The following is a 24197-nucleotide window of genomic DNA, read 5'->3' as shown; positions in this document are numbered from 1 at the left end:
GCCAACTCTGGATCAGCGCCTGAGGAATTTGCACAGCACACCTTGCTGAAACATACCCTGATCTGTTTCCCCAGGACTCCCTTTGAAAGTTCAAAACTCTGCCTTCTCTTGAATCTGAACCTGCCTGACAGAATAGTGCTGGTTGGACTAGCAAGATAATAGGAAATTTGTTATCAAATTCTGTTATCTTACTTGTGATTTTTCAGGAAGTTCTGGCATTCCATCATCAGCTTTTAGAGTAAAGATAGGGGAGCTTTCATGGCGGCAGGCTCCAAAGCAGTATAACAATAACAGCCATCGTTTTACTCCTTGCCAATTAATAACCCGGCTGTGTAGTGGTAGAAACTGAGGCACAGGATTTAGTAAGATTCAATCACATGTAGCAAAGCTGGGATCTGAGGGATCTGTCTTTAGCGCACGAGTTCCAAACCACTCTAAATCTATCCTCTTTGTTAATAACGTTTTTTCCTTTTTTCTTTTTTGGACCCTTTGTCACTGCCTTTTGCCTTCATAAGGAAAAGCTGCAAGATATGAAATGCGCTAAAGAGATTACTTGGTTATTATTTCAAAGGAATGCTGGGAGCTTTGGGGATTGATTCGACAGAGCTATGTCTCTTTGTTTGCTTCAGAGTAGGTTATTTCATAACTCAGTAGATAAAATTAACTTGTAGAAAGCATAGTAAAACAAATGATCACTCCCATTTAAAAAAAAATTAGCTCTATAGAATGCAACAGTTCATTGTCCTGCAGATACAGACCGGCTTTTCCAGTTTTGCCTGTTTGTAGATCCATTTCAGTATTTGTCTGACTATAAATGTGTGGTAGTTGGAGTTCTCTTCTGAACTGACTAATATTTTATTGGCTCCAGTTACATAAATTACATAAAAACATTCAATAGATTCTTTTATATTTAGTGAGAATCATGGTTTTTCTGTAAAGTTTTTTTTTCCTTAATCTTTTAACATTTGCTAAATCATTTAAATTCTCTGGACCTTCCGGCTCCTCTTTTTCTTTCTTTTTTTTTTTTGGTCCTGAGAATTAAACTTGTGCTTGCCAGGCAGGTGCTATGCTGCTGAGCTACATCCCTCACCTTGTCTCTTCCTTTTGTTGTTGTTTTTTAAATTTCTCCTTGGATGCATGTCTTATTCTTATGGATTGAGATTAGCTGACAATAATCTTTAGGTCTTCTGATTTTACCTTTAATTACATAAGGGGTATGAGGGAGTGATCCAGAGAAAGACACTTGATTTTGAGGCTAAGAAGGATTTTTTTGAAGAGCTCTCACTTTAAAAGTGCATACACAGAGGTGCCTAAAGGAGATTATAAGAAGAATTATTCTGACACTTGTTAAAATGGGCAGGCACTCTTTCCTGGATTTCTGCCATTGTTAGGGATTCCTGCCATTGGGCTTTTGCAATAGGGGAGAGGGATTGGGCTCCTCTCTGAAACCAGCATGGACAAGTAGAAATGTAAAGCCAAGGAGTAGGTGGGGAGAATCAGTGGATAGAAAGTCAGAGAGAGAAAATATCAGGGGTAAGAAGGGTCTGGGCTAAACCCACCTGACAGGAGTAAGCTGAAGCTGGCCAGGGTGAGCAGATGTAATCACTTGTGGAGCAAGAAGGTGGGAAGGAGTTTGGTTGGCTATGAGGCAGATTGTGAGCCCAACAACAAGACAAGGCCGAGCAGCCTCAGGAGGGCCTGACTAAAGTCTGGTCAAGGAGTCTTTGTCAGTGGCTGTGATGACAACAGCAACAAGGACAACCACAGAAAGAAAGTAACAAAGAAAAACAAACCAGCCTAAAAGAAGAGTGGCAGACCAAACACAGAGGGTCTTGAAAACGTTAATGACCACAGAGGGAAAGGTATTTTTCAAGTTTGTGCATAACAGAAGGCAGAGAAAGCAGGCTGCTCTAAGTCAACTTGACTATCTTCTACCAAGGGAAGAAGTCTCAGTTGGGAAAGATGAAGAGACAATGAACTTTCACCACATTTGGAGATGGTTCAGGTACGTTTACAGCTTTAAGCGGATCACAGGGAAGGAGACTGTCCCCTTTCTCTCCTCCACTGCCCACAGGTGCCTAAGGGCTGGTAGTGGGTCTCCCAGTTTTAGGGAGTTGGCAGATCTCAAAAGCCTCACACTTTAGCTAATTCCTGCAAAATCCTATGCTGAATTATTAAGTGGCTGATTTATGAACTATTAGGATAACAGGTTTCATCTTGTGCCTGAACGTAACCATATTTGTTGACTGGACTGAGACCCTGGAGAGGTGATTGGGTCATGAGAGCCCTGTGCTTACCAGTATTAATGTATTAGGAGGTTAGGTCCTGTAGGAGGTGGTGGATCACTGTGGGTGTGCCTGTGAAGAATATGTCATTGCCATGATGTTTCTGCACTGGAGCCAGCTAACTCTGGGCTGAATCCCCTTAAACCACTAGCCAAATAAACCTGTCCCTCTTTAAATCACAGATATCAGATATTCTTCCCAGCACCCAGAAAGCTGATCAATACACATGTGTTCCTGCAGCGCTGATCAGAACAGATGAATACTATCTCCCACAGATGAGGGGAGGCATTGATGAAATGCACACTCACACCTGCAGGGCTTTTAATAGACATCTGCAGATGCATGGGAACAGGCAGAGGTATTGCAGGGTAGAATTCTTTTGGGCAGCTTCTCAGTTTTGCCTTAGCTCCAAGAAGATGGGCTGAGGAATGTGACCTTTCTGAATTGTTTAGCTTTCCACCTCCTTTTTCACTGTGGGTATGAGTGAAGTAAATTGTTTATCTTTTCTGACACATGAAATTTTGTCAAAATACTTCATCTTTTATTTATGACTATATGGGTGATTGGTTCATATATCCTGGGAGAGATGTAATTTACCCTTGAGATCTGTCCTTGGTCCCGTTTTGACAGTTTTTATGGTTAACTTAGATAACGACAAGTTTATAGATGATACAAACAGGTTTATAGATGACATGGATGAAAGTTCAGGCCCTGGAGTTAGATAATGCAGTAAATGAACCTTGAGTTTTTTGCTTCATAAGAGGATTCTGAGCAACCTCACCAGCCTTAATTTCCTATTCTGTTAAATGAGAACAGTAATAATTTTTTTCTTTCTTTCTTTCTTTTTTTTTTTTTGTGATGCTGTGGATTGTATCCAGGGTCTTGCACACATATCTGACTTTGTGCAAAGATTAAAGGACTATAAGGGTGTTACATGAGAAACACTTAGCAGGTGCCCAGTACAAAGCTAATGCTTCCAGAGCTGCCGCTGATATTGATACACTATTTCTGCACTGGGAGAGGTATCGTTAGATAATGTTCTGGTTCCAAGATTGTTGTAGAATGAAATCTGGCTTTCAATGTTATTTTAGGCTGAGTTAAAGGAATACAAAAGGAAGTATAGGACCATCATATCTTTCCCTGGTGGGGCAGATCATGCCTGTAGAGCAATGTTGGGCCCTGTCTTTGTGGTTTTTAAAGTGCCGGGAATTGAATCCGTGCCTCTTGGGTGTTAAGGCAGCACTCTACCACTGAGCCCCATCCCCAGCCTTACTTTTGTGTTTTTTTTTTAAATTGGGGAAGTAAAGCAGGAAGTCAGACTGCCTACATTCAAGTAAACTCTGCCATTAGACTAGCTTTATACACTTGAGTGAGTTATTTAACCTCTCTGTGTGGAAGTGAAAATTAAGCGGGCCAAAGTCTGGTCAAGAGAAATAACAGAACTGTCAGATTCCAAGGTTGCATTTGATGGGCTGCTGTTTACTTCACAGACTCAAGCTCCTCAATCTTCAACTTCCAGAAAAGAATGCTACCTGGGAAGAAAGTGTTTGCAAGACTCCAAGATTGCAACACTTTCCATTCCTGGAACTTCTGACTGCCTGACTGTCTCCAAAGACTCGTTTCTTTTTTTTTTTTTTTTTGTCTTTTTCATTTTTATCGGTACCGGGGATCGAACTCACGACCGCCTGCTTGCAAGGCAGGTGCTTATGCCGCTGAGCTAAACCCCCAGCCCCCAAGACTCGTTTCTTATTGATAACCTCCCTTCAACTTTCCCATAGTGACTAATCATATAGAGCTTCTATGTAAACAAAACATCCCCTTCCCACCAATCTAACACATCAGAACAACTTGCATAACTTACAAGACCAACAAAACTGCTTTTAAAAAGTTATTCACTCATGCCATCATTCTCTTTAAAAATTCCTGAATAGAACACATGTTGGGTGTCTAACTGAAACTGTGTGTTCTGATTTGCAAGTCTATTCCATACCCAAATACCCAAAAAGTCTTTTATCATTTTAGCTTTATGATTTCTTGGTTTACATTTGTAAAGTAGTAATAAAAAGTATACTTCTCTCCTAGGGCTGTTAGGAGGAGCCAGAGGGAAGTAACTGTTAATCTGTGAAGTACTACCAAAGGTGTGTGGCTCACAGACATGCCATAGAGATGTGTTTTTCCTGCTGGTGGTGCTGGTGCCGGTGTGAGTGTTTGTGACAAAATGCCTGACGTAAAAAAATTTAAAGAAGAAGAGATTTATTTTGGCTCATGGTCTCAGAGGGTTCAGTCCATGGTCAGCTGGCTCCCTCGCTTTTAGTGTCCCAAAGGGTGTGATCAGAGTAGTGACAGGTTCTGCACAAGTGAGGCTAGTAAAATACTGAATCAATAACCCCTTTTCCCCACTATCCCTGCCCAAAATGCACACCTCATTCCTTTGTTATGGGCAGGCTTGCCTTACACTTTTAGGTTTTTATCTAAGTTGGAGTACTCAGACTTGTACACTTTTTGGTTTCTATCACTGGATCTTCTAGTCCAAAGCTTTCATTTTAGGTACACTCAAGGTCAAACAGAGGAGAAGCCAAGGTCTCAATTCAGCAATTCCATTTCTAGTTATGTACCTTAAAGGAACTGAAGTCAGTATGTTAAAAAAATATCTGCACTCCCATGACCATTGCAGTTGTATTTAGCCAAGATAAATGGAATAAAACTGAGTGTCCATCAGTCGGTTAATGGAAAAAAAAATTCTGGTATACATATACAATGCAGCTTTAAAATCTAGACTTCAAAAAATCCTGTCATTTGTGACAATGGGGATGAATCTGGGAGGCATTATATTAAGTAAAATCAGCCAGGTGCAGGAAGAGAAATACTGCATGAACTATTTGTATGTGGAATCTAAAAGAAGTTGTTGCAGAAGTAGGGAGTAGAATGGTGGTTACCAGAAGCTGGTGGAGGAGAGTAGTTGGGGGAAAGATAGATAGTGATTAAATATTTGAAGTTTCAGTTTGACAAGGGGGTAAGGTTTAGTGATCTACTGTACAGAATAGTGACTATAATAAATAATAATGCATTATATGGGGCTGGGGATTTAGCTCAGCGGCATAAGCACCTGCCTTGCAAGTAGGTGGTCGTGAGTTTGATCCCGGCACCAATAAAAAAAAAAAAAAAAACCCAACAATGCATTATATGTTTTGAAATTGCTGACAAATTTTACATATTTTCACCACACAGAAATACGTGAGGTGATGAATTTAATTAACTTGATTTAATCATTCCATATTATAAACATTGCTTTGTACCCCACAAATACATATAATTTTTGTAAATAAGAAATGGAATTAACCCCCTAAAAAGCCAAGAAAAGAAAAACCTAAAAAAAGAATAAAAACAGGTTTTCACATCATATCCTATGCTCTTTCCACTGCCCACCTGTCTCTTTCCCCCACCTTGTTGGAAGTCTTTCAAAATTCACCCCAGTCCCACGTCTTCTTGGAAACCTTCCTAGGTATTCCAAGAGTGTACTCTTTCTCCATACCTACACCATAGTGAGTTTTGAAAGTTTGTTATACTGCTTACTGATTTTCTTTGTATTAGAGTCCACCATCCGTGCTTCTGTCTTCATCCTGTTGGGCTGAAGAGTGAGGAGGTGTTATTGACTTTAGGATCCCACTCCACACATGCGCAGCACTTTACATGGACAGAGCATTATGAAATTGTCACTAAATCCACTAGTAAGTCATGTAGACAGTTTATCCTAAAGAAAGGAGATTTAGGAAGAATGGAACAGACTGTCATGGTGATAAAGGATTAGATTTAGATAGACAGCTCGAGAGAGCAGAATGAGGCCCAGGGCCTGGCATTGCTAGGGGACAGATAGGATCAGGCAGTAGGGGAAAAGTTCTTCATGATGAGAGCCATCTAAACATAGGGGCACTTCCTGAGAAGGAGGTTATATATTCTTAAACAGAGGTGTCATGCAGTAGAGAAGAACACTGGACATACCCTTGAGATTTCCTGCATTGTAGCTGGGTTTCAGCATCACTAAAGATCTTGTTGAACTTTTAGGGTTCCCATGTACTCACAGACCTAGCAGGTACCTGGGATATCTGGGAGGATTGATCTAGCAAGCTTGAGACATGGCCCAGTACTGGCCACATGGGCCTTGTTGTCACACAGGGTCATTCTGGCCCTTGCTAGTCTAGTGTTCAAAAACTGCGTGCTAAAAGCCAGCCCTTTCCCCTAATTCCTCCGTCTTTTGCAGTATCTCTTCCTATGCCCTTTCCTGTTCTGCTTATTGCTGTCTCATGAGCCTAGACTGCAATTTCACGCTGAGTTTACTATTGTAATAAGTCTCAGTTTCAGCTAAGAGAATTTAGGGGTGTGGCACACACCTGTAATCTTAGTTATTTGAGAGGCTGAAGCAGAAGGATCACAAATTCATGGCCTGCACAACTTGGACCCTGGCTTAAAATAGAAAATAAAATAAAGCCTGGGGAGGTAGCCAGTAGTATAGTGCTTGCTTAATAAGTCTAAGGCCCTGGATTCAATGCCTAGTATTGATAAACTTTTCAGCCTAGCTTCAATTAATAGAGAATGGTACGAGTTAATTCTTAGCAAGCACTGTTGCACAAAAGTCCAAAACCTATCTTTTCTAGGCACTTAGCCATGTTGATACTATGTCAACTTGTTTCTGATAGCTCAACGTCATTCTCAAGTTATGGGTCTGTTTATTCTTATACTATTTGTGTCCTAGTTGTACAGCTGCAGTATCTGTAGTGCATTGTCCTAGACCCTCATGGATACTGAAATGTTTGGATGTTCAGGTCTGATGGATAACATGGCATAGTATTTGCATACAGCTGATACATATCCTCCTATATGCCTAGCATCACCTCTAGATTACTTATAGTACCTGAGGGAATGTCAATGCTATGTAAATAGCTGTCATATTGTGCTGTTTAGAGAAAAATGTTAGGGAAAAAGCATCCCTACACATTCAACAAAAATGCAGTGTTTTTCCTTAGGTACTTTTGATTGGCAGTTGGCTGAATTCCTGGATACAGAGCTCATGGATAGGAGGGCCGACTTTACTCCTCCTGTAAGTTTCAGGTTTAAACCTTTCTGTTTCTGGGACTATTCACCAAGTACATGCCACTTTGGCTTTGCTAGTAGGATCCTGTTTTATAACCTCCTTTCATAGATTCCTCTAAGCCTTCCAAACAAGGGTATTGATTGTGACCTTCTCCTGAACACACCACCCCAAGTGCATCTAGTCCTCTTCACAATGTGATTTTGTCTCTCACTTTTGACCAACTCTACCATTTGTTTTTGGTACCTGGGATCAAACTCACAACCTCGCACTTGCCAGGCAGGCACTTACACCACTGAGCTAAATCCCTGGCCCCCATCTCTACCATCTGACCTCATTCAGAAGGTTCTTGGTTAGGGAGCTCAGTAAAGTGTCTACCATACATCAGCCTGGTTGAAGTGCTATTCCTCAAGTACCTTCTCTTACAGCGTTACGTTTCAGGCAATATCAAACGTGATATTTCAAAACTTCATTCATGGGAGACTTACTTAGAACTCACATTTTCCCTTTGGGGTGATGCTCCTCATGGTGGTTAGTTTTGCTCATATAACCAATAGGCTAAGGGAAGCATTGGAGCCACAGAACCTCTGGGAGTAATAATAGTTGAGCAGAACAGGATCACAGCCTAGAACAGTGTTTCCATGGGGAGGTGTTTTCAGAGTTCCAAATTGGAATGCTGGGACTCCTTAAAGTCTGTAACAAGACTGAACATCCCTTATGTCACACTGAAATTTCCAAATCTCTATATTTTTTGAAGGATTATTATGTACCACGCAGTATAAAATCATGTGAATTTTGTCATTTCATCTCCCCATTAAGGCTCTGAGATGGGGGGAGTGGGCGTTGGTGGCACATGCCGTAAGCCTCCTTTCCCTAGGAGACTGAGGCAGGAAGATTGTAAATTTGAGCCCCACCTGGGCAATTTAGTGACTTAGTGAGATCCTGTTTCAGATTTAAAAAAAAACAGGTGGCGATTGTTGCAAGCCACATTATACAGGTAAGGAAATTGAGGCTAAAGGGACTAGTCTGCATGACTTTGCACAGGAATTCTAGTAAAGTCAAGTCATAGGGCAGGAAGCAGGATTCTAGAAGCTGGAGGAGTGAGCAGAGGATCAGGGTGCAGGCTGCAGATGGAAATAAGACTGGGGCAGGGTTGGGGAAGCTGGAGACAGTGGGCAGTGGACACGGCAGAAGCACTTTAGCTCAGGAGAGGGGACTTGTAACTGGGTGTTTGCCTTCCCTTGTGTCCTGGCTTTGGCCAAAGGACTCTCAGATCCTGTTCTACAGCCTTTGAAAAAGTGGGCAACAGCCTTCACATGGATGAGGTAGGAGGAGGAGAAAAAGGGTAAGGATTGTTGCAGTAAGATGGAGAGGCAGTCAAGGCCAGGGTGGCCCCAGGGTCTCATCCGTGCCCTCTTACCTGCATGTGCTGGGCACCCTCCCACAGTGGGCAGAAAGCCCTGATGTGTCTCTTGATTCTGGCCTTGGCCATATGACCTGCTTTGGCCATCAGAATATAAAAGCCAGTCCCCAAGTCCAGACTTGAGAGGCAGCTTATTTTCTTGTGCATCTCTGCCATAGTCACGAGTACAGGCCCTGGGTGGCCTGCTGAGGACAGGTGAGATATAGGGCAGAGACAAATTCTCCAGTTGACCTAGAGGAACCCAAGCTAGGTGAGTTAAACATACACACAAGTAAGGCCCACATCAGCAGCATCCCGCAAATTTAGGAAAAGTAACTTTACCTTTGTATGCCTTGAATTATTTTAAGAAGTAAATTTTAAAAAAATATAACCTATCTTTTTGCTTTCTTCTCTCTTTCTCTCTCCTTTGTTCTCTCTCTCTCTCAATGGCACGTTCGCATGCAGTTGTAAGAAAAAATAGAGATCCTAGTTTTCCTCAATGATAACATCACACAAAACTATAATACAATATCATAACCGGGATACAGTCAAGTCACAGAATATTTTCATTGTCACAAGAATCCTTCATACTGCAACCTTATATCCACAGCCCATTCCTGTTGCCTTCACCCCCTCCTTTGTGGCAACTTCCAATCTGGTTTTTGTTTCTGTAAGTCTATCATCTTAAGAATGCCACATAGCTGGGCAAAGTGGTACCCCTGTAATCTCAGTACTTGGGAGACTGAGGCTGGAGGATTGCCACAATTTGAGGCTAGCCTGGGGTACACAGTGAGTTCAAGGGCTGCCTGAACTATATGGTAAGACCCTGTCTCAGAAAACTAGAAAACGTAAAAGACAAAACAAAACAATTGAAACAAACGATGCCATGTAAGTGAAACCACACACTACGCAACCTTTTAGTACTGACCTTTGCGCTCTCCAGTGTAACTCTCTCGAGATTTGTCTATGTTGTTGCATTTACCAATGACTTACTTCATTTTAGTGCTGAATAATACAGTAGATCCCCCACTTATAAACACTGGAGTTGCTTTCACAGATATGAACAGTCCTTACATTTAGTTTTTTTATGCTTTACATTGTATGTTTGTGTCAAAGATGTATAAGACTTTGTCAGATTTATGAAGGAATCCAATTTATCAATGTTCTCCCGGAATGGAATTCATTCCTAAATTGGGAACTTATTGTATTGCTTGGTACAATGTGTCACATTTGTTTAAGCATTCACTCACTGATGGACATCTGGATTATTTTCAGTTTAGGGCTATTAAGGATAAGTCTGTTATAAACACTTGGATACAGATTTCTGTTTGAACCAGTTTTAATTTCCGTAAGATAAATATCCAAACAATTTAATTGCTAGGTAACTGTCAACTGCAAGTTTAGTGGGTTTTTTGTTATTGTTTTGTTTTATTTTATAATCACAAAAGACAGGGTCTCCATATGTGAACTTGCTGTGTAGCCTCGGTTGGCCATGAACTCATGATCCTCCTGCCTCAGCTTTCCCAGTCTGAGAGTATAGGCATGCACCACTTCACTTAGCTTCAAGTTTAGGGCTCCCCTCCATCCTGTGGCACCTGAGTATTAAACCAGGGCTTTCATATGTTCTTTTTATTTTGAGATAGTGTCTCACTAAAAGCCCAAGATCAGTTTGAACTTGAAATCTTACTGCCCCAGCCTCACATAATGCTGATATTACAGATGTGTACACCATGCCTAAATGATTAAATTTAGCTTTTTTTTTTTTTAAAGTAACCACCAAATTCTGCAATTTTACATTCCCACCAGCAATATATAAGTGATCTATCTGGTCATGATTTTTAATACTTTTGCTAAATTTTATTTGCTAATATTTTGCTCAGGAGTTTTATATTTAGATTCAAGAGAATGTTGGGCTATAGTTTTCTTTTTTCGTAGTTTTTTGCTCTTGTCTAGCTTTGGTATAAATAGAAAATACATTGCAAAGTTGCCTGTTGACTGTGCTCATGCCCCACTGAAATTCATCCTGAAAGTTAATCTCTATTGTGGTTTTAACAAGGGCGATGTTTTGGGAAGTGATAATGTTTGGAGGGCTCTGCTTGTGTGGCACATTAACGTCTTATAAAGGGCCTGGAAAGAACGAGCTAGGCCTTTTTTCTATTTCTCCCCTCCGCCATCTGTCATGTGAGGACACCGCATTCATTCCGTCTTAGTTACTTTCTGATCACTGAGATGCAGTACCTGATGCCCTAACTTCAAGCAGGAGGAGTTTATTTCGGCTCACAGTTTGTTGCGGGTTTTTGTCCATAGGCAGGGGCTCCAGGGCAGGGGGGCACATGGCAGAATGGGAATGCAGCGGAGAAGCAGCTCATGATGGCAGGAAGCAGAGAGAGAGAGAGAGAGAAAGTGAGTGGAGAGGTGGGGAAGAGATGATGCCTTCCAGGCCACACCCCAGTGACCCAGCCTCTTCCAGCCAGCTCCCACCTCCTACCAGCAAATTAGCTCTGAAGTTGTCAGCTGCTGGTTTTCACCCGCCCCCATCTAATCACTTCCTAAAAGTGTCCCCTATGAGCGCATGAGGCCTTAGGGGACACTGAGATAGAAACCAGTGCTATGGTGAAGCTGAACAGCCCTCCTCAGACACCAGACCTGCTGGTATTGTGATCCCACATTTTCCAGCCTCCAGAATGAAGAGATATAGTTAACTTGGTTTAAAATTATATAGTATCAGGTATTTTGATCATAGCAGCATAAATGGACTAAGACAGAGAGTTCTCTCTTCTTTATTCTTGAAGAGATTGTGTAGAATTGATACAAATCCTTCAAAATTTGCTATAGTTGTATAGTGAAGCCATTTAGGCCTGGAGATTACTGGGAGTTAAAAAAATGATGAACTTAATTTTCTCAGTAGTTGAGGGCTAGTCAAATGATCTGTGCCAGGGGCTCAGCGTGTAGCTCAGTGGTAAAGCGCTGGCCTAGTATGTGTGAGATCCTGGACTCAATCCCCATCACAGCAAAGCAAACAATTATTTTATCCTGGGAGACTTCTGGCATTTTTTTGGAGAAATGTCCCATTTCATTGAAGTTGCAGAATTTCTGTGTGTAAAGTTGTATCCCTTTATTTTTCCGTTGCTGTCTTCTGGCTCTGTAATGATTACCTGTCTCATTCTCAAAATCAGCCAATTGTGCTTTCTCTGTTTTTCTTTTTAGTCTTGCTGGAGATTTTCCAAATGACCTTTTGAAAGACACAGATCTTTTGATTTTTTTCTGTTGTTTTTCTGTTGCCAGCTTCATTAATTTTTGCTCTTACTCTTATTTTTTTTCCCACCTTTTAAAAATTTTAAAACAAAGACACAGAATTTCAAAACAAAATAATAGGAGGTTAACAATGGTTAATGTTGCATATTGTTATCTTCAAAGTAGTTCAGATTACAAGATAGAAGCAGAAAAAATGAAACAATGAAAGTACAAACTGTTCTTTTGGATGAACTGAGGTTAGTAGTATAATTATCTATCTTGTAAATTTAGATGTGTATAAACTTTCCCCTTCTTCCTTTTTTGTTTTTCCCTACCCCAGTTATTCTTTCCTTTTGAGCAGTTTCTTTCCCTTTCTCTTTCACAATATCTATGATACATTTTGGATTTTTCTTACTCTCAATTTTTTATGCTAGGGAGACAATATGATATTTGCACATGTGAGTCTGAGTTATTTCACTTATGGGTTTTTACCCTTACATTTGCTTTGGGATTATTTTGCTCTCCTTTTTCTAGGCTTTTGTGGGGAAAGTGTAGATTATGGCTATAGGTTTTTTGCTTTTCTAATGTATGCATTTAGACATCAACTTTTCTCCTCTCAGCACTGACCTAGCTTTAGTCCATTAATTTTTGTTATCTTTTCTTTTCTTTTTTCTTGTTTTTTGGTACTGGGAATCGAACTTAGGACTTTGTATTTGCCAGGCAGGTGCGTATGCCACTGAGCTATATCCTTGACCCTGATATGTTTTCATTTTCATTTAATTCTATATAGTTTTTACCTAATCTGAGATTTCTTTGACAAATGAGTCATTTAGGAGTAAATTGTTGGATGTTCAAATGTTTGGAAATTTTTGTTATTATTCAATTTACATCTTTTTATTTATTTTCATAGACACATACTTGTACAAATTTATGGTGTGCTATGTGGTTAATCTGTAAGCAATGTGTAGAGGTCAAATTGGAGTACTTAACATTTCATTTCAAACATTTATCATTTCTTTGTAGTGAAGCATTCAAAATCTAGTTGGGGATTTAGCTTAGCGGCGTAAGCACCTGCTCTGGCAAGCATGAGGTCATGAGTTTGATCCCCGGAACCAAAAAAGAAATAAAAACTTGTAGTTATTTGAAGTAACTATTTATTAACAAGAGTCACTCTGTTGTGCAAAACTTAGAGAAGGAAATATAATCACAGTATATAACTTGACTCACAAAGAGCACTTCTTTTTTTGTATCAGGGATCAAACTCATAACCTCATGCTTGCAAGGCCACCAAACTAAATCACCAACACTTTTTACAATGTAGTTTTTTTCTTTTTAAGAATGTATCTTATAATTGAAATAGGAATGTATTTTTGTAACAAATCAGTGAGTTTCAGCCAAACACAAATAGCAGAGCTTCAGCCAATCCCAGGCTCCCAGTGGGTCAGACCTTGTCCAACCAAGGCAAAGGCCTCACAGTAACCAATCAAATTATTTCTGCATTTTATTTCTATGTGCAGCCATAAAAGCATGTGGGCCTTGCTACACAGTGGAGCTCTCTGAACTACTTTCCATTCTGAGTGCTGCCCAGTTCACAGACTGTTCTTTGCTCAAATTGGTAGATTTGTCTATAGTTTTTCTTTTAGCATGTAAGAGCACTATAGGTACCAGAAATTCAAAGACAGTCTTTTTCACAAAATTAGCAAGCATGAATTGCATGTTTCATTTTAGATCATTTATTTCACTGTTTCTTGTTTTTAGTTGCTAAACTGCATAAAGCTTCAATCTTGCCTTTTCCATCTTCTGACTTAGGAAGCTTAATTGTTATCCACAGTGACTTCACAGGTAGTAACTTATCTTGGACTCTGAACTATACTGGGACTGTCTTCAAGTCCCAGTTTTTGATTTAATTGTGGTCAGAGAACCCACAGTGATTTTTTTTTTTATTTAAGGAGAAAAAGAAAAAAAAAAAAAAACAGAAAAAGGGTACAAGTAATACAAAATTTAAAAAATAAACAGTAAGAAATCACTAGTTAATAGATTACATATTCTCATCTTAGAAATAGTTGTTCAAGTTACAAAATTGAAGCTTATAAAGTGGACTTTCAAACAGTAAGAGTGCAAATAGTTTTGTTCAATGATCCAAAAAACACTCAGTAATATGGTTATCTATCTTGTATACTTAAACATATATGCAGTTATAACCTTTAGAGTACTTTCTTTTCTTTTCTTTTGTACAATGACAATTACACATTTTGGGTTTTATTACTCCCACAGTTCTTATTACTTTTTTCGAAGAGAGTAAAACCAAATGCGACATATCAGAACAGAGTCATTCAGATCAAAAGAATGGACGTAATAGATAATGTAAAAACAAAATATAAGGTGATCAACAATGGTTACCATACTGCCTCTTGCTATTTTAAGAAGAATTGGCAGTTATAATAAAATTGAACAAAACAGTAAAGAATAAAACCAAAGCATTGGAGACATTACCGGATTTTAAAAGAAAATAATAGTCAACTGGAATGGGCGTCATAATGATTCTTATTGTCTTCACAGTTATGCCTATACTTTTGAACTTGGCACTATCAAGCAAAACAGAATAGAGGAAAATCAGTCAAAACAAGATGGTGAGGGCAATACAGGATTTCAAATCAAGTTAATAGGAAATCAAAGTAGGTTATTATAATGTGTATCCTGCTATTTTTTATTTATTTTCCCTTATTTAAAAAAAATAAAAAGAAAAAAGTAAATAATTAAAAAAAAGGGGGATTGAGATAAAAGAGGGCATAACAACAGAACAGTGCAGATCAAAACATAATCATTTAAGCAAAACAGTGTTTCACCGCAAGACATCCTGACATAAAAATAGTTACCATAGTGACTCCTTGAAATCTTTGAGTATAACTTTGTATACTGTAGCACCAAACATATCAAGACACTATAAAACCATTCAAGAGAATGACATTATTACAGGGTATTTAGAACCAATTAGAAGAAAATGAACAATGGTTTCTGTATAAACTCTTTGTCTATAAAAGTTTTTGCTTATATTATCATATATAATAAAATCCAATAATATACAACCTTTTAAGACCGATGGAGACAGAAGAATACAAGTTTGATGGGACTTCAAAACAAGAAGATACTAAATCAGCACTAGCTATTATGATGTCTTGTTTTCTCCAAAATAGCTGTTCCTACCTTCTGATCTTCTCTGCCTCATTTCTGCTGAGCTCTTTTTCTGTCATTTATTGTCAGTTTGTCTTCTTCATTTCATTTTCTGCTCCATTCATTGTGGCCTCTCTGCCACTATTTCTGGAATCTTGGTATTTTCCTTTTTTAGACTATCCTGCAGAATTCTCTGTAGAGTTGAATTGGTGGTTGCATATTCCCCTAGTTCCTCTTTATCCTGGAAGCACCTTGTTTTTCCATCAATTTCTAGGGACAGTTGTGCAGGATATATCAATGTTGGCTGGAGGTTATTATCTTTCAAAGCTTGAATTCTTTCCCCCCACTCTTTTCGTGATTTGATGGTTTGTGCCGAGAAGTCTGCTGTAATTCTGATGGGTGTTCCCTTGTAAGTGATGTGTTTCTTGTCTCTGAAGGCTTTTAATATTGTATTCTTATATTGGATTTCTGGAATTTTGATTATTATATGCCTGGGTGTTGCTCTGTTTGGGTTGTAGGTGGCTGGAGTCCTGTATGCCTCATACATTTGAGTATCTTTACCATTTGCTAAATTAGGGAAATTCTCTTGGATTATTTCTGTGAATAGCTTTTGTAGTCCATTTGTTTGTATCCCCACTTCTTCTCTTATGTTCTTAATTCTTAAGTTATAGATCCTCTTATCATCTTCTAGCTTTTGTATTGTTGCTATTTGTTTTGGTTTTTTTTTTATATTATTAAGAAGTTTTTCATTTCATGCTCCCATATTACAAATCTGCCCTCCAGTTCAGATAATCTATCCTTAGTTTCTTTCAAGCTGTTATGCCAGTTTTTGATAGAGTTTTTAGTTTCCTGTTAATCTCTTTGTATCTGCTTCACGTATTCTGTTTTCTCTATTTTCTCTATCAAACAATTCTCTTTTTTTTCTGTTCTTCCATTCCACCATCTGTTTTTTCTTGGGTGGTGCTTAGCATTTCTCTAACTATACTGCTTATGTCTTGCTTCAGGTTATTAATAACTTCATTCCTGAACTCATCCATGAGGCTCTGGAGATAGCGCTTTATGTCTATTGGTGCCATGTTTGCTATTGCCTGTTTCTCAGGATTGGGGGCCGAGGACACTTTCTTGTTACTCCCTCTTCCCATATTCTTTGTTCCTTATATATAAGCGTATTTGAGGCCCAGTTTCCTTCCCTGTCAGCCACAGTCTGTTTGAATTGCGCCGGCTAGGTGTTCCCCCCCTCCGTAGCGCACCAGGGACATATGGACCTGGCAGTCTATGCAGGGCTGCCCCTCCAGTTCAACCTACCGAAGGCTTCACCACTAGGGTGCACCTCCAGACGCTGGGACCTGGGTTGGGCTAGCCTACTGGGTCTCAGCCAGTGCTGTCACACAGGCCAAGCACACCCCACCAATCCCGCTTGTGAGGGGGATATGTGACTGAAGTCACTGCAGCATCTCGTTCCGGGAAGTCTGCCCGGTCTGAGTATGTCCTCTGCTGAAGCCTCCTTCTCTATGGAAGGGTCCCCGATCCGTTCACTCACGTAGGTTGATGCAGGGCACCCGGCCAGTCCCGCTCCCAACTCCATTCAATGCTTCCCACTCTCAGAGCCTTTGCACCTCTCTCCCTGCCATGCCAACTGGGAAAGAGCAGCGTCTGCAGGAAATTCAAATCGCAGTTTCCAGTGGCACGGGGTCCAGCTTCTGCGCTGAGACCTTATCTGTTCCTGCTGTATCACCGGGATTGCGTTTCCAGTTGGTTTCTCTTAATTTAGTTTGTTTCCAGGTCAGCAAAGAATATCTTCCCTTGTCTAGGACTTCCTGCACAGCACGATTCCTGGATTCCAAGTGTGGTTTCTCAGAGAGCCTCCGAAGCTGCTGCTATCTATCTGCCATGTTCTACCTACAGTGATTTTAATTCTTTTAAATTTCTTGAGGTTTATTTTATAATTGAAGATATAGTTTATTTTGGTATGTTCAGTGGTTACTGTGTACTGGAATATATATGCTGTTGTTGGATCAAGTGTTACAGAAGTATCAATTAGGTTCTATTAGTTGATAATGTTGAGTTTTTCTACATCCTTGCTGACATTTGGTCTGTTCATTTTCAATTTTTAATTATTTTTATTTTTATTTTTTTGGTACTGGGGATCAAACTTATGACTGCACACTTGTAAGGCAGGTGCTTATGCTGCTGAGCCAAATCCCCAGCTCCTCTGTTCGTTCTATCAGAATGAAGTTTTTTCACAGAGAAGTGTTGGAGTTTGCAACTATAATTGTGGATTTATCTATTTCTCCTGTCAGTTCTCAGTTTTTGCTTTATATTTTATAAAAAAGATCTGTTTGGTACCTCTGTTTAGTACTGCTAGTACTTTTTGAAGGATTGACCCTTTAATCATTATGAGATGTCTCTCTGGTAATTTTCTTTTTTCTGCAGTTGACTTTACTTGATATTAGTACGTCAATCTTGCTTACCTTTAATTACTACTTACATAATATATTTTTGTGGAGGTTGTAACGGAGCCCTAACTTAATCAGCTTTGGAACTGTGTTCTCCAGGGACTGGTGGAACACACTTCTGCTTGTGTCTGTGTGGGTCGTGGAGGTGTGGCCTTAGGGATTATGTCTGGTCCCCTTCCTCTCTGACACTGTTGCTCTGCTCTGCTTCCCAGATGCCATGCACTGAACAACCTTCCACCGTGATGTTTCTGCCTTGGAGCGGGTGGTCACCATAGACTGACTCCCCTTAAAATGTGAGCCAAACTAAGCCCTTCTTCCTATAAGTTGTTTCACTTACTATGTCCAGCAATGAGAAAGCTAAAACAACCCATTTCTCTCATTGGTTTCAAGATATTTTTGTCTGAGTTTTCAGGAATTTGACTGTGAAGGTCTTGATGTGGATTTCTTTGGTTTTAATCACTGTTTGAGATGATGAGTTTATGTCTGTTGGTAAATTTGGAAAGTTTTTCAAGCATTATCTCTGCAGGAATACTTTTCCAGCTATGCTTTCTATCCTTCTGGGATTCTGATGACACAAATGATAGGTTTTCTTGTTAGAGTCCAATTGGTTCTTGGATCTTTTCAGACTTATAATGAGTGGCCTATAACCACTGCGTGATGGTGAAAACCTTGACTCTTTTTGATTCCTCCTTTGATACCATCCCAGTAAGGAAAAGTTCTTGACCGCCTATGGGAGAAGGAAATCCAGGCTCCTCACACAATCTGTACCTGGGATTTAGTCAGTGTAAGGAAGTTGCTCTGGTACCCCAAGACCAGGCAAAGAATTGGAGAGGCTGGGGGCACCAGTGACTCTGAAGTCTCACTGTTGAAAATTGGCCTTGCACAGCCCAGTGAGTCCTTGATCACTGCTCTGCCACAGATCCTCTTGTTACTGCCTGCAACCCTTTCTCAAATGCCTATATTCTTAGTCATTTAGTTTATCCTCACTACTTGGGCATCATTTCATGGCCTCTGGGTACCTGACTCTGGTGGGATGTATTAAAGGGTCTTCCTGTGGATGGCATTTTCTTCTGGTGTCTTTACATGGTGAAAAACGCAGAAAAGGGGAAAGGAATGAATACTGTGTTCCTATACAGCAGAAGAGATAAATGGGGCAAAAGACCTAGCTGATTGTCTTTTCACCGTTGTATAAAGGAATGAATCCCACGCATGAGGATAGAGCTTTCATTACCTAATCATCTTCCAAAGGCTCATCCATAGTATAGCTTTGGGGCTTAAATTATAACATATGAATTTGGAGGGAAATATACATTCAAACCACAATGCAAGTTACTAAAAACCACTAGGATAGGGAATGGAAGGTCTTAATAGTCTGTCTTTCGATGAATGTGCCAGAGGTCAGGAAATTGGCTTTACTACAACAAAATAATGTGTAAAAAAAAAAGAATTAACATCGTGTAGACATTCAAAATATTTGTCCATAAATACTAAAAAAGTTTTAGATTTTAAGAAGATAGAAACTTGTAGAAACATGGTAAAATCCAAGTTACTCATTCAACAAAGTGGTTCTACTTTGGGTTATTGGTTTGTATTTGGAAATTGCCATATTTTAGCTTCAAAGTTAAGTTATTTTGAAAGATTACATGGTCTGAAATTGTGTGGGGCCTGGTTCTGATCCAGCTTTAAGGTGTAGGAATTTCCTTAAATTCTCTCTGCCTGCTTCATTACCTGCATGGCACTTTAAGGGTTATTATAAGGATTAGCAAGAATTGTGTATTTATAACTCCTGCACTAGTCAACAGAGAAATACAAACAAAACTGTAATGAGATACTACCTCACATCTCTTAGAATGATTCTTATCAAATGATAAAGGACAATAAGTATTACTGGATACCTGAAGAAAAGGTAGCGTTTGTACAGTATTCTTGGCAGGGTAAATTAGGACAGGCATTTCAGGAGACAGTATGGAGTTTCTTCAGGAAACTAAAAATAAAACTACCATATGATCTAGCAATATCACTTTTGATGATATAACCAAAGGAGAGACAATTATTATGTCAAAGAGAGAATTGCACCCCGTGTTTATTGTACCATAGATATCTTGAACTTTTTTTCTCCCTAACCCACCCTGTCCATACTCTTTCTGGCCTCTATCCACAACTGCCAAGAAATATAAACAACCCAAGTATCTATTAAAGGTAGATATATTTAAAAAGTGGAATAATATTTAGCCTTAAAGAGTGAAATCTTGCCATTTGCAGTAACATGGATGAACTTGAAGGATTTTATATCAGGTGAAATAAGCCAAACACCGAAAGACTGATACTGCATGTTCTCATTCATACATGGAATCGAAAAAAGTTTATCTCACAGAGGTGAAGAAGAAGAAGAATAGTCTCTAGAGGCAGAGGGGGTTAGGAAGAAGTTGGTCAAAACACACAAAATTTCAGTTAGACAAGAGGAATAAGTTCAAAAGATCTATGGTACAACATGGTGGCAATGTAATGGGAATGTATTCCTGAAGGTTGCTGAGACAGTAGATTTTAAGTGTTCTTACCACAAAAAAAAAAAAAAAAAAAGGCATATGAGGCGCTGAGGTGTTAATTAGCTTCACTGAGCCCCCATATGTATTTCAAAGTGTCATATTATACACAACAAATCTATACAATAATAGAAAAATGTTACAGATCATTTCTTAAGTACTTATTTCTTGTAATGCTGTCTTTAAATTGAGGTTCCTGGGTCTCTTCTGGTGTCATGGCATCAACTGCAGCTGAGTTAGTTAGAAATATGAGCAACTGACTTCCGGGAGAACATGGCAGACAGATAGCAGCAGCTACCAAGGCTGAGAGACCCAGCTTAGAATTCAGGAATGGTGCGGAGTGAGGAATCCTAAGCAAGAGGAGATATACCCTGCTGACCCAAAACGAACTGGGCTGAGAGAAACCAACTGGGAATGCAATCCTGGTGCTATAACAGGAACAGATAAAGCCTCAGCGTGGAAGCTCGAGCCTGCACCATTGGAAGATGTGATTTGGGTTTCCTGCCGCCACTGCTGTGTCTGAATTGGCTCGGCAGGGAGAGAGACACACAAAAGCTCTGAGAACAGGAATCGGTAAACGGAGTTGAGAGTGGGACGGGCAGGGAGCTGTGCATCAACCTGCGGTGAGTGAGGGAAACTGGGACTCTTCCACGGTCTAGGAGGCTCCAACAGAGGACATTCTGGGACCGGGCAGACTTGCCAGAACAGGGTGCTGTAGTGATTTCAGTCATGTATCCCCCTCTCAAGTGGGATTGGTGAGCAGTGCCTAGGTTACATGACACTGTTGGCTGAGACCCAGTAGGCTAGCACAACCCAGGTCCCAGTGCCTGGAGGTACACCCTAGCAGTGAAGCCTTCGGTAGGTTGAACTGGAGGGGCGGGTCAGGTCCGTTAACTCCCTGGTGTGCTGTGGTGGGCGGGAACACCTAGCTGGCACAATTCAAACAGACTGTGGCTGACAGGGAAGGAAGTGGGCCTCCTATATACGCTTGTATTTAAGGAACAAAGAATATGAGAAGAGGGAGCAATAAGATAAGGCTCCTTGGCCCCCAATCCTGAGAAACAGGCAATAGCACACACAGCACCAATAGACATAAAGCGCTATCTCCAGAGCTTCATAGATGAGTTCAGGAATGAAGTTATTAATGACCTGAAGCAAGACATAGGCAGAATAGTTAGAGAAATGCTAAGCACTACCCAAGGAAAAAAAGATGGTGGAATGGAAGAACAGAAAAAAAGGGCAGAATTGTTTGATAGAGAAAATAGAGAAAACATAGAATACGTGAAGCAGATTCAAAGAGATTACCAGGAAACTAAAAACTATCGAAAACTGGCATAACAGCTTGAAAGAAACTATGGATAGATTATCTGAACTGGAGGGCAGATTTGTAATATGGGAGCATGAAGTCAAAAACTTCTTAAAAATAACAAAGAAACAAACAGCAATAATACAAAGACTAGAAGATGATAAGAGGATCTATAACTTAAGAATAAAGAACATAAAAGAAGAGGTAGGGACACAAACAAATGAGCTACAAAAGCTACTTGCAGAAATAATCCAGGAGAATTTTCCTAATTTAGCAAAAGGTAAAGATATTCAGATGTTTAAAGCATACAGGACCCCAGCCACCTACAACCTACACCCAGGCATATAATAATCAAAATTCCAGAAATCCCATATAAGAACAGAATATTAAAAGCTGTTAGAGACAAGAAACAGATCACTTACAAGGGAACACCCTTCAGAATTACAGCAGACTTCTCGGCGCAAACCATCAAATCACGAAGAGCATGGGGGGAAATAATTCAAGCTTTGAAAGATAATAACCTCCAGCCAAGATTGATATATCCCTGGTAATTGATGGAAAAACAAGGTGCTTCCAGGATAAAGAGGAACTAGGGGAATATGCAACCACCAATTCAACCCTACAGAGAATACTGCAGGATATTCTAAAAAAGAAAAATACGAAGAATCCAGAAATAGTGGCAGAGAGGCCACAATAAATGGAGCAGAAAACGCAATGAAGAAGACAAACTGACAATAAATGACAGAAAAAGAGCTCAGCAGAAATGAGGCAGAGAAGATTGGATGATAGGAACAGCTATTTTGGAGAAAATGATGTCATAATACGTAATCCTGATTTAATATCATCTTGTTTTGAAGTCCCATCAAGCTTTTGTTGTTCTGTCTCCATAGGTCTTAACATGTTGTATCTTATTGGATTTTATTATATGTGATAGTATAAACAAAAACTTTTATAGACCAGGAGATTATACAGAAACCATTGTTCATTTTCTGTTAGTTGATTCTAAATATCCTGTAATACTGTCATTCTCTTGAATGGTTTTACATTGTTTTGATATATTTGATGCTACAGTATACGAAGTTATACTCAAAGATTTCAAGGAAAGAGACAATATGGTAACTACTTTTATGTCGGGATTATCTTGTGGTGAAACACTATTTTGCTTAAATGGTTATGTTTTGATCTGCGCTGTTTTGTTGTTATGCCCTCTTTTATGTCAATCTCCATTTTATTATTTACTTTTTTATTTTTTCCTTTTAATTAAGGGAAAAATAAATAAAAAAGCAGGATATATTATAGTAACCCACTTTGATTTTCTATTAACTTGATTTGAACCCTGTATTGCTCTCACCATCTTGTTTTGACTGATGTTCCTCTATTCTGTTTTGCTTGATAGTACCAGTTCGAAAGTTTAGGCAACAGCTGTGAAGATAGTCGGATTCATTTGGACGCCCATTCTGGTTGACTATTATCTACTTTTGAAGACCTGTAATGTCTCCAATGTTTTGGTTCTGTTGGTTTTGTTCTTTACTGTTTTGTTCAATTTTATTATAACTGATGATATAGGCAATTCTATTGGAGATAGCAGGAGGCATTATGGTAACCATTGTTGATCACCTTGTATTATGTTTTTACATTATCTATTATGTCCACCCTTTTGATTTGACCGACTCTGTTCTGTTATGTCACATTTGGTTTTACTCTCTTCCAAACAAAGTAATAAGAACTGTGGGAGCAATAAAACCCAAAATGTGTAATAGTCATTGTACAAAAGAGAGGAAAAGAAAGTGCTCTAAACGATATAACTGCATGTATATTTAAGTGTATAAGATAGACAATGATATTAATGAGTTTTGTTCGATCATTGAACAGAACTGTTTGCAGTCTCACTGTTTGAATGTCCACTTTATATGCTTTAATTTTGTAACTTGAACAAATATTTCTAAGATGACAATATGTAATCCATTAACTAGTGATTTCCTACTGTTTATTTTTTTTCTGAAATTCTGTATATCTTGTACCCTTTTTCTGCTTTTTTTCCTTTTTCTCCTTAAATAAAATTAAAAAAAATTGAGGTTCCTACCCCTGTACTCCATGCCCCAAATTTCCATCTTTCTCTGATGTTGTTTCTAAGAGCTTGAGTTACCCTCCAAATTTTCTAGTGTGTTGGTTCTCCAAGACTTGGGTCTGTGAGTTGCTTTCCACAGGTTAAAAGTCTCAGAGGCATCACCTGTGTACTTTTGCCATAGTCCTTGGGTCAGGTTAAGAAGGTGCTCAGTATGCCTGCTTTGTCCATGATGTGGAAATGCTGGTTGCCTCCCCATGCTCAGAAGGCTTGTCTGACATTTACACATCTGATTACAAAAGGTAGAAAACCCATCACTCACTGTTTTAGAGACATGTGTTAAAAGAGAGGCTCTTTGGGCCGGGGATTTAGTTCAGTGGCATAAGGGCCTCCCTGACAAGTGTGAGGTCGTGAGTTTGAGCCCTGGTACTGGGGGAAAAAAACAAACAAACAAAGAAAGAAAACAGGCTCTTAAAAAAAAAACAAAAACAACAACAACAGCAACAACAAAAAAACGTGGCTTAAATGGGGCAAATAGTGAAGAAGGCTGGGACAAGATCCAGACAGTAACTTGTTCAAGATCTCACTCTGACCTTGACTCATTAGGGGCAGCAACTACAGTGGAACTCCCTCCTGTACCACTGGTCAT

At 39.5% G+C, this 24197-nt stretch overlaps 1 protein-coding gene and 1 long non-coding RNA gene across 2 annotated transcripts in view; one reads left to right on the top strand and one right to left on the bottom strand.

Annotated features, from left to right (window-relative positions):
- Bcl2l14 (BCL2 like 14) overlaps window positions 1–7941 on the bottom strand; it is a 29950-nt gene extending 22009 nt beyond the window's left edge. Inside the window, exons 1-2 of the mRNA XM_063238244.1 lie at window positions 7860–7941; window positions 5859–5913 (exon numbers count right to left, since the gene is read on the bottom strand). The gene's annotated coding sequence lies outside the window, so the exon portion shown is untranslated. The remainder of the gene's footprint in view (window positions 1–5858; window positions 5914–7859) is intronic.
- LOC134473557 (uncharacterized) lies at window positions 1575–23496 on the top strand. Its single transcript, XR_010043865.1, has 3 exons — window positions 1575–2005; window positions 17847–17927; window positions 22880–23496. It is a non-coding gene; the product is annotated as an uncharacterized LOC134473557 (long non-coding RNA).
- The last annotated feature ends 701 nt before the right edge of the window (window positions 23497–24197 follow it).

Source organism: Cavia porcellus, unplaced genomic scaffold (assembly GCF_034190915.1).
Source record: "Cavia porcellus strain 051 isolate PalLab524CR breed Dunkin Hartley unplaced genomic scaffold, mCavPor4.1 scaffold_27, whole genome shotgun sequence".
Lineage (NCBI taxonomy): Eukaryota > Metazoa > Chordata > Mammalia > Rodentia > Caviidae > Cavia > Cavia porcellus.
Note: the sequence above shows the minus strand (reverse complement) of the source record. Positions and strands in the feature narration are given on the sequence as shown.